At 35.8% G+C, this 14,867-nt stretch overlaps 1 pseudogene; it reads left to right on the top strand.

The window, feature by feature from the left end:
• Nucleotides 1-9,864: 9,864 nt before the first annotated feature.
• The window catches only part of LOC102871352, a 133,932-nt pseudogene continuing 128,929 nt past the window's right edge, over nt 9,865-14,867 (top strand).

The raw sequence follows: 14,867 nt of genomic DNA, 5'->3' as shown, positions 1-14,867 counted from the left end.
TGTCATATTCTGTGCCATCCTCAGCATCTCCTACACATTTGAGCTTATTAGTTATTAGAGAGATAAAAATCAAAATTACAATAAGATATTCTCTCATTTGGCTAAAATGGCATTGATTTAGAAAGGACAGTAATAACAAAAGAAAATTAACAATATTAAATGTTTGCAAAGATATGAGATTAAAACTTTTATTGACAGCTGCTAAGACTACTTTGAAGAACCTTTTGTTTTCTCCAAAGCTAGAAATAAACATTTACTCTGTTCCAGCACTTCCTCTCTTCTCTATATACCTTTAAGGCCCAAATATAATAACAAGAATCACATGAACACACATGTATAGCTACGTGCATATGTGTGTGTGTGTGTGTGTGTGTGTGTGTGTGTGTGTAGAACTGGATAGAACAGAGTTTAGGGTTATAGGACATAGGGGTCACTACAAGTTGCAGGCAACTCGATGGCACCTAACAACAACATCCTTTTACTAACTCTTTATTTAATTTAGTAATGCTAACAATTTCATCTTATTTGGATCCACAATCAACGTCCTTTTTATTAGGGAGATGTATTGCATCAGGCAAGCCTGTTTTTTAGGGACTTCTCTTAATTAGTGAGGAGCAATGATATCAGTTTGAAGACTAAGATGGTCCTGATTCAGGTCGTGTTATTTTCATTTGCTTCCTAGGCATTTGATTAATGCACAAGGAATACTGTGAATCAGGATGGCAGAAAAAGAATCGAAGCCTTTAAGCTCTGGTGTTGGAGAAGAGTACTGAATATCCCATAAACTGCCAAAATAACCAACAAATATATCTTGGAGAAGGGGAACCCAGAATGCTCATTGGAGGCAAAGATGACAAAGCTTCGTTTCAAACACTTCTGGCATGTTCCTAGGAGAGGTTATTCCTTGAAGTACAGCAGCATGCTTGAGAAGGTAGAGGGTCAGCAGTAGAAAGGAAACATGCAATGAGATGGATTTACACAGGGACATAGAGACACTGTGTGTATCAGAGATGGTGAGGATGGCACAGGAGAAAGCCATATTTATTGTTTGTAGGTTCTATATGAGTTGTACTCAATTCAACAGTGCCTAACAACAATAACGTTATAATCTCTCAAGGCTAAATATTAAGAAAAAGTATTAACATAGTTAATACAGCATGAACCTTTCTCTAATAAAATGACATAAGTCATTTTGTAATTTGAGGATGTTTTTATTTATCTTCTAATTTTAGTTGAACCATGTAGTGTTTTCTGCTCTGTTCTGACGACTGTCTCTTGGTCCAAGTATAGGTTTGGCATAAGCATTATGAACTGTTCTGGTATTCCCATTTTTCTTAGAGTCAGCCACAGTTTGTTGTGATCCACACAGTTAAATGCCTTTTGCACAGTCAATGAAACACAGACAGATGATCCTCTGGTACTCTCTGCTTTCAGCCAAGATACATTTAACATTAGCTATAATATCCCTAGTACCATAGGCTCTTCTAAACCCAGCCTGCATTTCTGGCAATTTTCTATTGATGTGCTGGTCCAGTCATTTTCCGGTACTTTTAAGCAGAATCGTGTTTGCATATGATATAAACGAAATTGTTCAATAATTTCCACACTCTGCCTGATTACCTTCCTTTGGAATGGGAATAAACAGATCTCTTTCAGTCAGTTGACCGGGTAGTTGTCTTCCAGATTTCTTGTCACAACTTGGTGAGCACATGTAGGGTAGTGCCTATTTGTTGAAATATGTCAATTGCTATGCCTTTCATTCCTGGAGCTTTTTTTTTGCCAATTCTTTCAGAGTAGCTTGAAGTTATTACTTCATCACCACAGGCTTTTGTTCATATGTTTTTCCATGAAATTCTTCTGTGTCCACCAAACACTGAATGGCTCAGAATTGGGAAGGGTGTATGAACACCAGGGACACATTCTATTGCCATGATTTTTCAATCTATATGCAGAATAGATTATCCAGGAGGGTGATAGACATGAGGGAAAATGTGGCTTTAGGATTGGAGGAAGACTCATCAACAATCTGCATTATACAGATGACACAACTTTATGTGCTGACATTGAGGAGGACCTGAAGTGCTTGCTGCAGAAGGTCAAGGACTGAAGCCTTAAATATGGTTTGAAGCTCAACATCAAGAAAACAAAAGTTCTCACCAGTGGGACTATTGGTAGCATCATGATAAACAATGAAGTGATTGAGATTGTTAACAGCTCCAGTTTGCTTGGCTCCACAATCAACACCCTTGGTACCAGCAGCCAGAAAATTAAATGATGAATTGCATTGAAAAAGTCTCCTGTCAGAGACCTCTCTAAAGTACTGAACAGTAATGATATCAGTCTGGAGACTAAGGTACACCAGGTTCACTGCATGGCCTTTGCTTGCAATATTCCAGAAAGCTGGACAATGACTAAGGATGACAGAAGGAGAATTAACACCTTGATCATAGTTCTGGACAAGAGTATTGAATATACCATGGACTGCCAGGAGAACAAACAGGTTCATCCTAGAAAGGGTGAAACCAGGCTGCTCATTAGAGGTAAGGATTCTGAAGGTTCCTCTGACATACTTTGGACATGTTGCAAGGAGGGGCCAGTCCTTGGAGAGGGACATTTTGTTTGGGAAGATGGATGGACAGCGCAAGAGAGGAAGACCCTCCATGAGATGGCTTGATTCTGTGACGGGGTAATGGAGGTAGGTGTGTTAAAGACAATAATATTGATGCAGGATAGAGAAAGGAATAATGTTGTTGTACATAGGGTCTCTATGAGTCTCAAGCTACTCGATGGCACATAACAACAACAATTTTATTTATATAGTGGTCCAATATTTGGATATTTAATCATTATTTTCCTTGTTAAGTTTTATGAAATAATGCAAGAAATTCACAACAACAATAAAAACAACTATTTTGAAGCTTATCTCAAAGCTGGATAATAATCACAAATTATTGTAATTCTAGAATAAAAAATGTGGAAACATGGAGGATCATTTTGCTTTTCCTGAGCAATGCCTAAGATTTGGAGAGAGAAAAAAAAGATACATTTTCTTTATTAAGGTTTCCTAACTTACAGTTTTCTTCACTGAAGGTATACATTGCTAAATTGAAATATAACACGTCAGTTTCTCTCATTTCAACACCACTTATTTTCTTGCATGTCTTTGGATTGGAAAAAAACCCTTTAATTTCCATTGATGTGAGTTATATAGCTTTATGCTAAGTACCACTGAAAAAACAAACAAATAAATTATATAAACCACACCAACTAGAATTCAAACTTTCTTAGAATGCTGACTTTTTAAGATGGAACATAAAGGTAAATTAATGAATGCAGCATTCATTTATGAGTATTCTCCTTAGGAGCTTAATAGATTCCCACTTTCCAGTGTTAAAGAAATGCAATGGTCAATTTATGCAGGAAGTATGAGGAAGTTCAAAAGAACTCATTATTTCATGTCTTTCATTGAAATGGGCTACAGCTTCACTTGGGAGTAACTGGACTCTCAACTCATCATCTACTTGTATGTTAGATAGATACATGAAATGTTAAGTTATCCAAAATTTATAACAATAGAAATTTGGAAACTTTCCAATAGAAATACAGAAATTTGAAAACTTTGAGCTATCTTGGATTTGACTACTCAGGAAAATAATAATAGAGTTTTAAAATGTAAAACAGATTGATCTAGCTGGAGCAGTGTAGTACGTTTAGAATTGATGAATTCCTTGAGGGCAGAACCTAACTCTGACTTTTCTTCATTTTTCATACTTTTGTTTTTCCACAGCAAGAAATTTTTAGAAAAGCCTATAGGAGTCAATTAAATTTTTTTATATATAAAGAGAGAGGAGAGGAGATGAGGGAAAGAAAGAACACATACTTATAGACTACTGGGTAGATACCAGAAGGTAGTACCAATTTGTGGGTTCAAATCCACCAGCTGCTCCTTTTGAGAAAGATGGCCAAACTCTCTCAAGCAATTTACAGCCTGAGAAAACACAATAGAGTCAGCTACGAGTCAGTTCAGAGTTCATGATAAAGAATTTTTTTAGATAATGTACATATAGGGTGAAAATTCCAAGAATGAAATTGATCAAGGAAAGGAAGATACTTCCATAGAAGTTATCCAATATGAAAACAAGTAAAAATGCATTAACATTACTCAGCCATCCTTTAGGACAGAGGAAATTTTGCCCTTAGAGTTTCCAAACATTTATATCTTTTGGGACGACGACTACTTAGTCTTCCTTTTATAAAGTTTGAATCATGGGTATATTGTGACATATCTATCTATCTATCTATCTATCTATCTATCTATCTATCTATCTATCCTATCTCATCAATATCACATTGGAACTGCCTTATAGCTGACTCACCAGAAAGGTCATGTTTGAGAGGAAATTACCTATCTTTTCCCTTGGGTTGTTACTGATTGATTTGAAATGCCAAAGAGGTCCTACTTTTGGGTTAGCAACACATCTATGGACTACATTTCTTAGGAATCCTTACTCTGAAAATGAAAGAGAAAAAAATAAAAAATAAAAAGGAAAACAAAACAAGAAACCAGAACCTCATTGTTGCTATGTGTCATTGAGTAGCCTGCAACTCATAGCGATGCTCTGAATCCTGCATTGTTGTTGTGGTGTACCATCAAGTCAGGACTGATCCATAGCTGACCCTCCAGCAGATTTCCAGAGACAGTTAATCACATGGGTGGAGACTGCCCATTCTTCTCCCACTGAGCAGCTGGAAGATTCGAACCGCATGCCTTCAACATTGCAGTGCAATTTCTTGTCATTAGGCTACCAGATCTATATAATCATTACTTAAAACCTCATATTCACAATACTGGATCAAAAAAGGAAAAGAGAAAGAAAATGAGACTGAAATACTACTCAAATATTTAAAAAAGATTAAAACTTTCAAAATCTGAAAATGGCATAAATTTTTAGATTCAAGTATCAAGTGAACATTAACTAACATAAACTTAAAGAAACATATAACTATCTATAAAATAATTAAATGCAAACCAAACATAAAACATGCAATGCCTATTCACTAATACAAGTTTAATTTCGTTAATGGAATTCTTGTGGTGGAACAATTAGGCATTTACCTGTTAACAGAATATCAGAAGTTCAAACCTATCACAAAAGATGTGACACTCTGCTCATGTAGATTACTCCCTTGGAAATTTGTGGGAAAGTTTTGCTCTCTCTTGTAGTGTTGCTATGAGTCAGAATGAAATAGAAAGCATTCAAATCCACCAGCTATTCCTTGAGACAGATAGAGAGACTCTCCTTTGTGAGTTACATCCTTTGACTGGAGGATTGGCCATTGTTTGGTTTTAACTCCACAACAATTACTTTGATGTATAAGATTATTTTAAAATTTACATGTAAAGGGAAGTAAAAGGAAGCAGTCTACCTGATTTTAAAATTCACCATGTAGCCACAGTCATCAATAGAATGTGATATTTTTAGAGGTATGCACATAAATATAGATCAAAGCAAACTAGACAGAAAATAAGCAGGGTGTAGATGATTTTAAAAACAACATCATTCACTAGGAATTTACTGACTTTTGTAGCTATCCTATTTAATTCTCTTTGTTCTTATGTGTTATGGAGTCAACTATAACCCATAGCAATCTATGAACAATAGCTCTGAACTTTGCTCTATACTGAGCCAATCACATCATCTCAAACATATCAGACCCCATTGCTACAGTGACTGCATCAATCCATCTTATCCAGGGTCCTACTCTCCTACACTTACTCTCTATCCTTCTAAGCATGATATCCTTTTACAAGAACTGGACCTTCCTGGCAACACGCCCAAAGTATGTGAGATAAAGTTTCAAAATATTTGCCTCCAAAGAGCAAACTGGTTTCAACCTTCTCCTAGACTAATTTGTTTGTTCTCTTGGCAGTCCATGTTAAGTTCAATACTGTTCTCCAGTACCACAACTCAAAGAAATCAATTCTACTTCTGTCATCTTTAGTCATTGTCCAGCTCTCAGATGCATAGCAAGCAATTGAAAAGACTATGGCTTGGATCAGGCACACCTTAGTCTTTAGAGTGACAAAACTGTGCTTTAGCACTGTAGAGAAGTTCTTGACAGTAGAATTTACTAAAGCAACTTATATTTTTAATTCTTGATTGTTGGTATCAGGAGTGTTGGTTGTGGATCCAAGCAAGATTAAATTGTTAAGAACCTCATTTCATCAAGATGAAATTGTTAACAACTTCATTTTCATATCTCCATAGAACTTATACAGAATTGATTGATATATAGTATATAAAGCTAATCTCAAAAAATTTAAAACGTCTTTCAAATTGTGTTGTTAAAATGAGAAATCCTTGAAAAGTATAAATTAGAAAATCTCCAAACACTTTAAAACTAAATAATACACTTCTTTTTAAAAATTTTATTTTATTAATTTCAATGAATATTTACAAAGATTTTGGATTTCCATTCATTCATTGTTGCACTTTTCTCCCTGACCACCCCTCCTCCCCAATTTGCTCCTCTCTTTGAAAACTAAAAGAAAAATTCCTTCATTGGTATACAATGCCCCCTCCAGGTACACTCCACTATACAACCTTAATTCTGGACTCTTGCGATAACCGTAATACCCTATCATACATCTCTTTTAATACATTTCTAAAAACAGACAAAAACAAATTCTTTTTTTAGAAAACAAACTAATACACATCTAAATATCAGAGGGAAAGTGTCAAGATTATTTCTTAAATATTCTGAACTAAATTATATTTTTATAAAAGTTACAACTTGTAAAGATTGAAAAATAGTGTCAAAGAGAAATTTATATCACCATATTCACACTTTGGAAAATATTTTCAACTAATAGTTTATGCTACAACTTAAAAAATGATAAAAAATAAACCCAAACATACAGAAAGAAAGAAACGGCATATGCATTGAAAACAGAAAAACAATAGAAAAATCAATTAAATGGGATTTTTTAAAGTCAATAAACTTGCCAAGCCTTTAGTAATATTAAAAAAGAAGATAGAAGACCCAGTAACTAATATTAAGAATAAAATAAGAGATAACACTATAAGTCATGCAGATATAAAAATATGATAGTTCAATAACTCTGTACATATAAACATGTAATCTAGATGAAATAGAAAAATTCCTTAAAATACAAAAAATTAAACTCATCCTATATTAAACAGATTCTCTAAATTTTCCAATAACTATTGAGAAAATTAAATTTGTCATTTAAAAACTCTTGAAAAAAAATGAAGAAACTGGTTCAGCTATTTCCATCATCAGTGAATCTTACCAAATGTTTAAAGAATTAACACCATTTAAATAATATCTTAAAAAAAACCAAACCCAAAACACACAAACAAAGCAATTTGAGGAGGAGAGAAAGCTTGTCCATTCAATTTAATAATCTACCTTTATCTAATAAAAAAAAAAAAACATACAAGGGCATAGCAAGTGGTGGCAGTGCATGTGCAGAGCAATATCATCGATTTAGAGACACAAAAAAGCTTCACCAACCGACAACCAGGAGAAGATAAAATAGATGAATGGGACCTTCTAAGAATTAAATCCCTACATACATCCAGAAACTTCTCCAACAGGGTAAAAAAAGGAAGCCACAGACTGGGAAAAAGTATTTGGTAATGGCATGTCAGATAAGGGACTTATATGCAGAATGTATAAAATACTTGAGCACCACAACAAGATAAAGGTAAATAATCCAGTCAAAAAATGGGCACAGGATATGAACAGACACTTCACAGAAGAAGACATTCAGATGGCTAACAAGCACACGAAGAAATGTTCAAAATCCCGATCTAAGAGAGATGCAAATCAAAACAACTATGAGATACCATCTCTCCCCAGTCAGAATAGAAAAATTTAACAGAACAGCAAGCAAAAAATGCTGGCGAGGTTGTGGAGAACCTAGAACCCTTATTCACTGTTGGTGGAAGTGTAAAATGGTGCAATCACTGTGGAAGGCAGTGTGACGCTTTCTCAAAAAGTTGCAAATAATGATACCCTTTGACCGACCCACCAATTCCACTACTGGGAATATACCCCTAAGAGACCATAACTGACATCCAAGCAGATATATGCACACCCATGTATATTACGGCTTTGATCACAATAACTAGGAGTTGGAAACACCTAAATGCCCATCAACAAACAAATGATAGAGAAGTTGTGGTATATTTACACAATGGACTATTATGCTGCATTGAAAAATAATATCATGCAATATTATTCACAATGGGTGACCCTGGAGAACATTATGCTGAGTGAAGTATCTCAGTCACAAAAGGAAAAATACTGTATGTTGCCACTGTTGTAAAACAGGAGTGACATCAGGGTTGGGGGGAGACTGAGAAAGATGGGTTCAATAATGTATACTTCATTGAAACAGATTAGGAAGAAAACTGTTTAAAAGGGATATGTTACTAGGTATTTTTGTCATGACAGGAGTCCAGTGTGAAGGCTGCATAGTGGAGTGGTCCTGGGGGAGGGATTGTAAAACAATGAAAGAATTTTTATTTTACTTTTCCAAGAGGGTAATGTACTAAGGGGGAGGATTGGGAAGGGAGAAAAGTGCAACAATGAATAAATGGAAATCCAAAGTCTCTGTAAATTTTCACTGAAATTAATAACAAATTTAAAAAATGGGAAAAAAAGTTTCATCAGTAGAATCAATACTACATAGGAGTTATACAACATTAGTAAATTGGTAACTCTTGTCCTGCCTCATCAGTAGCATCAGAATTGCTAATTATACAAAACCAAATCTATGCTAACATTCATTATGCAAAAGTTAACTGAAAAATTGATAACAAATGCATAACTTAAAGCTATAAAATTTTCTCCAAAAAAGAAAATGAGAGCATATCTTTGGGATTTAGGGTTAACCAAAGAGTTCTTATTCTTAAAATTAAAAGCAAAATTTGTGCTTTAAAAAAGATTTACTTAAAGAGATAGAAACAAGTAAACAAACAAAAAAAAAAAACAGAGTGGAAAAAAATATTTGCCAAAAACACAACTAAGTACTTTTATCTGGAATATACAAACATTCTCAAAACTCAACAGGGAAATGTAAATAGAATTCACAATAAAATTTCACTTCACACTCACCAGAAGGACTATAATAAATATTAATGATAACACTAAATGCTTGTGAGAGTGCAAAGATATGACATCATTTATCTCTTGCTGGTATAAAGAGAAAATGGTACATCTACTTTGAAAAAAATAATTTAGCCAATTCCTGTATAATTTAGTAAGTAGTGACCATATTGCCAGCAATTGTATTATTGGTTATCTATTGCAGAGAAGGAAAACTTACATTTATATAAAACTCTGTCTACAGATTTGACAATGGATTTGTTTATAACAATTAAAAACCAGGAACAACCCAGATGATCATCAGGAGTTAAATGGATCACTAACACTATAAAAAATTGCACAACAATAAAAGGGGGCTGGAATCCAGTTTGGAAGTCCTCTACAGTGGCCAGATTCTACAGAGGCTTGTTTACTGGTTCTGGTGAGGATTAGGGAGGAATGTTGACTCCCTAATGGGTGTGAGATGATGTGATTTGGCCTCCTGTTTAAAAACTCATTTGGAGTTCCCCAGCGGTCCCGTGGATCTGTCTCTTGCTTCAACAGTGTTTGGACGGAACAGACCCTGCGACTTCCCCCCTTCCAACCTCTGACTAACCTCCAACTTCATCTCCAGGCGTAACCTCGGGATCATCTCAACCATCTCCTATTTTCGGGACCAGCTAACGCCTTTTTTTTTTGTTAGCTAACACATTTTTTTTTTTGTTAGCCCCAAAACCTCGACCAACTATGAGCTCTCAGATCCATCAAAATTATTCCACCGAAACAGAAGCTGGTGTCAACCATCTGGTCAACCTGCACCTGCGGGCCTCTTACACCTACTTCTCTCTGGGTTTTTATTTTGACCGGGATGATGTGGCCTTGGAAGGCGTGGGACACTTCTTCAGCGAGTTGGCGAGTGAGAAGCATGAGGGTGCCGAGCGGCTCTTGAAGCTGCAAAACCAGCAGGCGAATCCTTGTCCAAGATATCCAGAAGCCATCCCAGGATTGAGTGGGGTAAAACCCTGGACGCTATGGTAGCAGCGCTGGCCTCGGAGAAGAACCTAAACTAGGCCCTTCTGGATCTGCACACCGTGGGTTCCGCCCACACTGACCCCCATCTCTGTGACTTTCTGAAGAACCACTTCCTGGACGAGGAAGTGAAACTGCTGAAGAAGATGGGTGAACATCTGACCACCATTAGAAGACTGGGCGGCCCCCAGGCTGGGCTGGGCGAGTATCTCTTTGAGCATCTCACTCTCAAGCACGACTAGGGGTCTGCGGGGACTTGCAAGGGGAAACCTCTGTGTCCCCCTGCCAACAGCAGCAAGCTTCTCTATCCCACCCTGATGTAGAATCTTATCCACCCAGAAGCCCTTCACCCAAGCCTTGGACCAAATGAAACAAAGCTTTTTGCAACAGAAAAAAAAAATTCAAATTTTATAAATAAACTAGTAGAAAAAATAAACTTTAAAAACACACACACAGTTTATGGTTGTTGTTGTTGTTGTTAAAAAGAATATAAACCATGAAGAATGTAAAAGGACATCACAGAGACAGAGAAAGAAGAAAAGAGAAAAATGTTAGAAGAGACCAGAGCACCAAGAAGCCAAAGCAAAGGGATGAAATGAAGATTTGAAGGAGCTGAACAGATTTCAAAGGGCAGCAGGGGAAGACAAAGCAAAGTATTATAATGAATATCCAAAGAGCTGGAGTTGGAAAATCAAAAGGGATGAACTCACTCAGCATTTCTTAAAGCTGAAGAAACTGAAGAAAAACATTCAAGCCTTGAGTTCCAATACTTATGAATGCTGTGGACAGAATGCTAAATGACCCAGAAGCATAAAAAGAAGATGGAAGGAACATACAGAGTCATTATACCAGAAAGAATTGTCTGACACAGGAGAATTTCACAATGCAACATATGATCAAGAGCCTGCAATGGTGAAGGAGGACGTTCAAGTTGCTCTGAAGGAATTGTCAAAAAACCAAGGCCCCAGGAATTGATGACATACCAATTGTAATATTTCAACAAACATATGCTACTTTGGATGGGCTCACCAGGTAGTGCCAAGAAATATAGAGGTCAACTGAATGGAAGAGATCCATATTTACTCCCATTCCAAAAAAAGGTGACCCAATGGAGTGTGGAAATTATCAAACTATATCATTGATATCACATGCAAGCAAGATCCTGCTGAAAATCATCCAAAACCATCTGGAACAGCACATTAACAGAGAACTGCCAGATGTGCAGGCTGAGCATAGAAGAGGCTGTGACACTAGGGACATTATACTCAGTGTTAGATGGATCTTAGGAAAAGCAGAGAGTACCAGAGTAATATCTATCTGTGTTTCATTGAATATGAAATGGAGTTTGACTGTGTGCATCACAACAAACTGTGGCTAACTTTAAGAAGAATGAGAATCCCAGAACATTTGATTGTGCTTATGCAAAACCTATACTTGGACCAGGAAGCAGTTGTCAGAACAGAACAAGGAAACACTACATGGTCCAAAATCAGGAAAGGTGCACACCAGGAATATACCAAATCCCCATACCTTTTGAATTTATATGCAGAACAGATCACCTGGAAGTCTGGGGTCTATCAGGAGAAATGTAGCGTCAGGACTGGGAAAAGACTCATCAACAAAATGCATTATACAGATGACACAACCTTACTTGCTAAAATTGAGGAGTACCTGAGGCATTTGTTGCAGCTTTCAATATGGATTAAAGCTCAAAATTAAGAAAATCAAGGTTCTCACCACTGGGCCAATTGTAGCATCATGATAGACAGTAAAGAGATTGAGATTATTAACAGCTTCAGCTTGCTTGACTCCAAAGTCAACATTCTTGGAATGAACATGCAGGAAATCAAAAGAGCAATCGCACTGAGAAAGTCTGCTTCCAGGGCCTCTTCATAGTATTAAAGAGCAATGGTGTCAGTTTCGAGACTAAGGTGCCCCTGATCTAGGCCATTACTTTTACAATTACTTGCTAAGCATTGGAGATCCAGGCAAAATCTAAGGATAATAGATGAAGAATTGATGCCTTTGAGTTGTGGTGCTGAAGAAGAGTATTGAATATACAACTGATTGTTAAAAGAACAATTAGGTCTGTCATAGAAAGAGTGAAACCAGGCTCCTCTTCGGAAACAAAAATTTTGAAGTTCCGTCTGACCTACTTCGGGCATGTTGCAAGGAGAGACCAGTCATTGGAGAAGGGCACCATGTTTGGAAGTGTAGATAGAGGGACAACCCAAGAGAGGAAGACATTGGCTGAGATTGATTAACTCAGTAACTGGGTAATAGGGGTACATGAGTCAGAGATGATCAAACTGATTTAAGATAGAGCAGATTTGAGAGCAGAGGTTCAGATACATATGGTCTCTCTAAGTTAGAGTTAACTCAAGGACACAACAAAAACATCATAATGCAATGTGCAAAAAGCTGGCATTACCAAAAAAAATGTGCTTGGTATTTTTCAAACTGAAAGAACTGAAAAAGAAATGGAAGAGCCAAGTTTGAAACAGTAAATAATGCTTTGGGAACAATTTTGAGTGATCCAGGAAGCATCAAAAATATTAAAAAAAAGATAGAATACACATAGTCAATATACTAAAAAGAACTGATTGAAAAAGAACTATTTCTGGAAGTATTTGATCAAGATTAAGTCTGTCAATGATGTAATCTTACATAGGTCTACAATTAATATCTTTGGTACCAGCAGTCAATAGATAAGAATACATGTTGCACTGGGGAAACATGCTGTCAATATCTTCATTGTTATAAGGAACATAGATGTTGGAATTTTAAAGACTAAGGTACACATGATTCAACCCATAATCTTTACTAGCTGGGTATCTAAAAGTTGGACAAAATAAATAAGGATCAGGAAGAATCAATGGAGAAAAAGAATCAATGCATCCGAGTTGTGGTGTAGAAAAAAGTTCTGAATATTGCATGGAGAGAAAAATAGAACAAACAAATATATATGTCCTGGAGAAAGGGCAACCAGTTGTTTAATCTTCATGTCACAGACTTTGAGAATGTTGTTTGAAGGGGCTGGTCCTTGGAAAAGGACATCTGAAGGGAGGAAGACCATCAGGGAGGTAGACTGACTTTAACTGTAACAATGGGCTCAAATATATCAGAGATGATGAGAATGGCAAGGAATAAGACAAGGCTCCGATATGTTGTTCACAGGGATACTAAGAATTGTACTACACTTGATGTTACCTAACAACAAAATAAGGAATAGAAAATATGAAAGGATGAATACAAACAAAAACCATAAAGGAACAGAAAATAATAATACAAAGAGGGGAATGGAAATAACATCATAAAACAGGATATATGAATGGTTTAATGGAATCCCTATAACCTTTCACTCAAATCACAATTAAACTTCTATAAAGAAATAGATAATAATAAGTGGGCTCAAGGGCTTACCAATATAAAGTCTGTCTATAACTTGAACATAAGTTTAGCACAAGAAACCAGACTGTCACTGGGCGTCTTCACTCAGCTCTAATAAATCAATGAGGGAAGAATAGTAGGAGGGTTCTCATCATAGCTGAAACTCTGGACAGGTTTCCTTTTCTGTCATTTCAAATCCTTGAGCTTGATTCTTTTTTGCTATTCCTTTTGGAGGAACAGATGAAATAAAGTTGTATAATTGTCACAAATGTGCTAAAACTAATTATGATATTATTTCAAACAAAATTCTAGTTCAGACATTATCAAATTTCTACTCTTTCAACCTCTGCAATTGTTGGAAAGAGCTTATGACAAAATAAATTTCAGGAAACATCAAACTTGACAATAGTATTATTAGTCAAGTTGAGAGTATGAAAAATAATTTTCAGCGTTTCTTTGATACATTTAACATACATCCAAGTTTAGTAGCTATTGTACAAAAAAACACAAACACACATTCATAAAGTATTTCATGGTCCCTGCCATATTCACATGGCACAGATTACAGAGTATTATTTTTTTTAAAAAAAGGTATTAGTATTAAGCTCTAATGACTTAGTGGCAATGAGTTTCACTGCCAACTCAAAAGCAAATGGTTCAACTCCACTAGCTGTTTCAACAAGAAAGATGGGCAATCTCTTTAAAATTTACAGCCTTTGAAAAATGATTGAAAAGTCATCTAAAAGTGGGTTCTGATTAGACAGCACTTAGCAACATTACATTTTAAGATTAATTTTTATCTTTAAAATGTAAGACTTCTTCACACAGACTATGCTGTACACCTTTTTATTCTCTATAACAATGTGTAAGATGCATTTCTTGAATTTAATTTCCTTTATTAATGTAAAATATTCATACCACTTTTCCTACAGCATTTTTATTTAAATATTTAAATTCTTAATTATTGTATATATGGTTTAAATCAATAAATATTAAATGTCACTATACTTCTGCTGAGATAAGAACTAGAAGTGGGTGGGGGTGACAGAAAAAGAATATTGAAAATAATATTTATTTTCATACACTTCCAACCACTTCTACAGCTGTAGTGGATAACAAGTCACTCCACCAAACAAAAATAAATTAGTAGAATCCACCAGTTGTTCTGGGGGAGAAAGATGGACATTCTCATACAGTACAATGACAATTAGTGCAGTGGAGTTGAGTTCCAATAACAACTTTTCTCCACCCATGATATTGTTGATGCTATTCATTTCCCTAGTTGATAATGAAAGTATGCAATTGGTATATCGTATACTTAATTTCACATT

Source organism: Elephantulus edwardii, unplaced genomic scaffold, assembly GCF_000299155.1.
Source record: "Elephantulus edwardii isolate Elephantulus edwardi_28Jun2011 unplaced genomic scaffold, EleEdw1.0 scaffold00380, whole genome shotgun sequence".
Lineage (NCBI taxonomy): Eukaryota > Metazoa > Chordata > Mammalia > Macroscelidea > Macroscelididae > Elephantulus > Elephantulus edwardii.
Note: the sequence above shows the minus strand (reverse complement) of the source record. Positions and strands in the feature narration are given on the sequence as shown.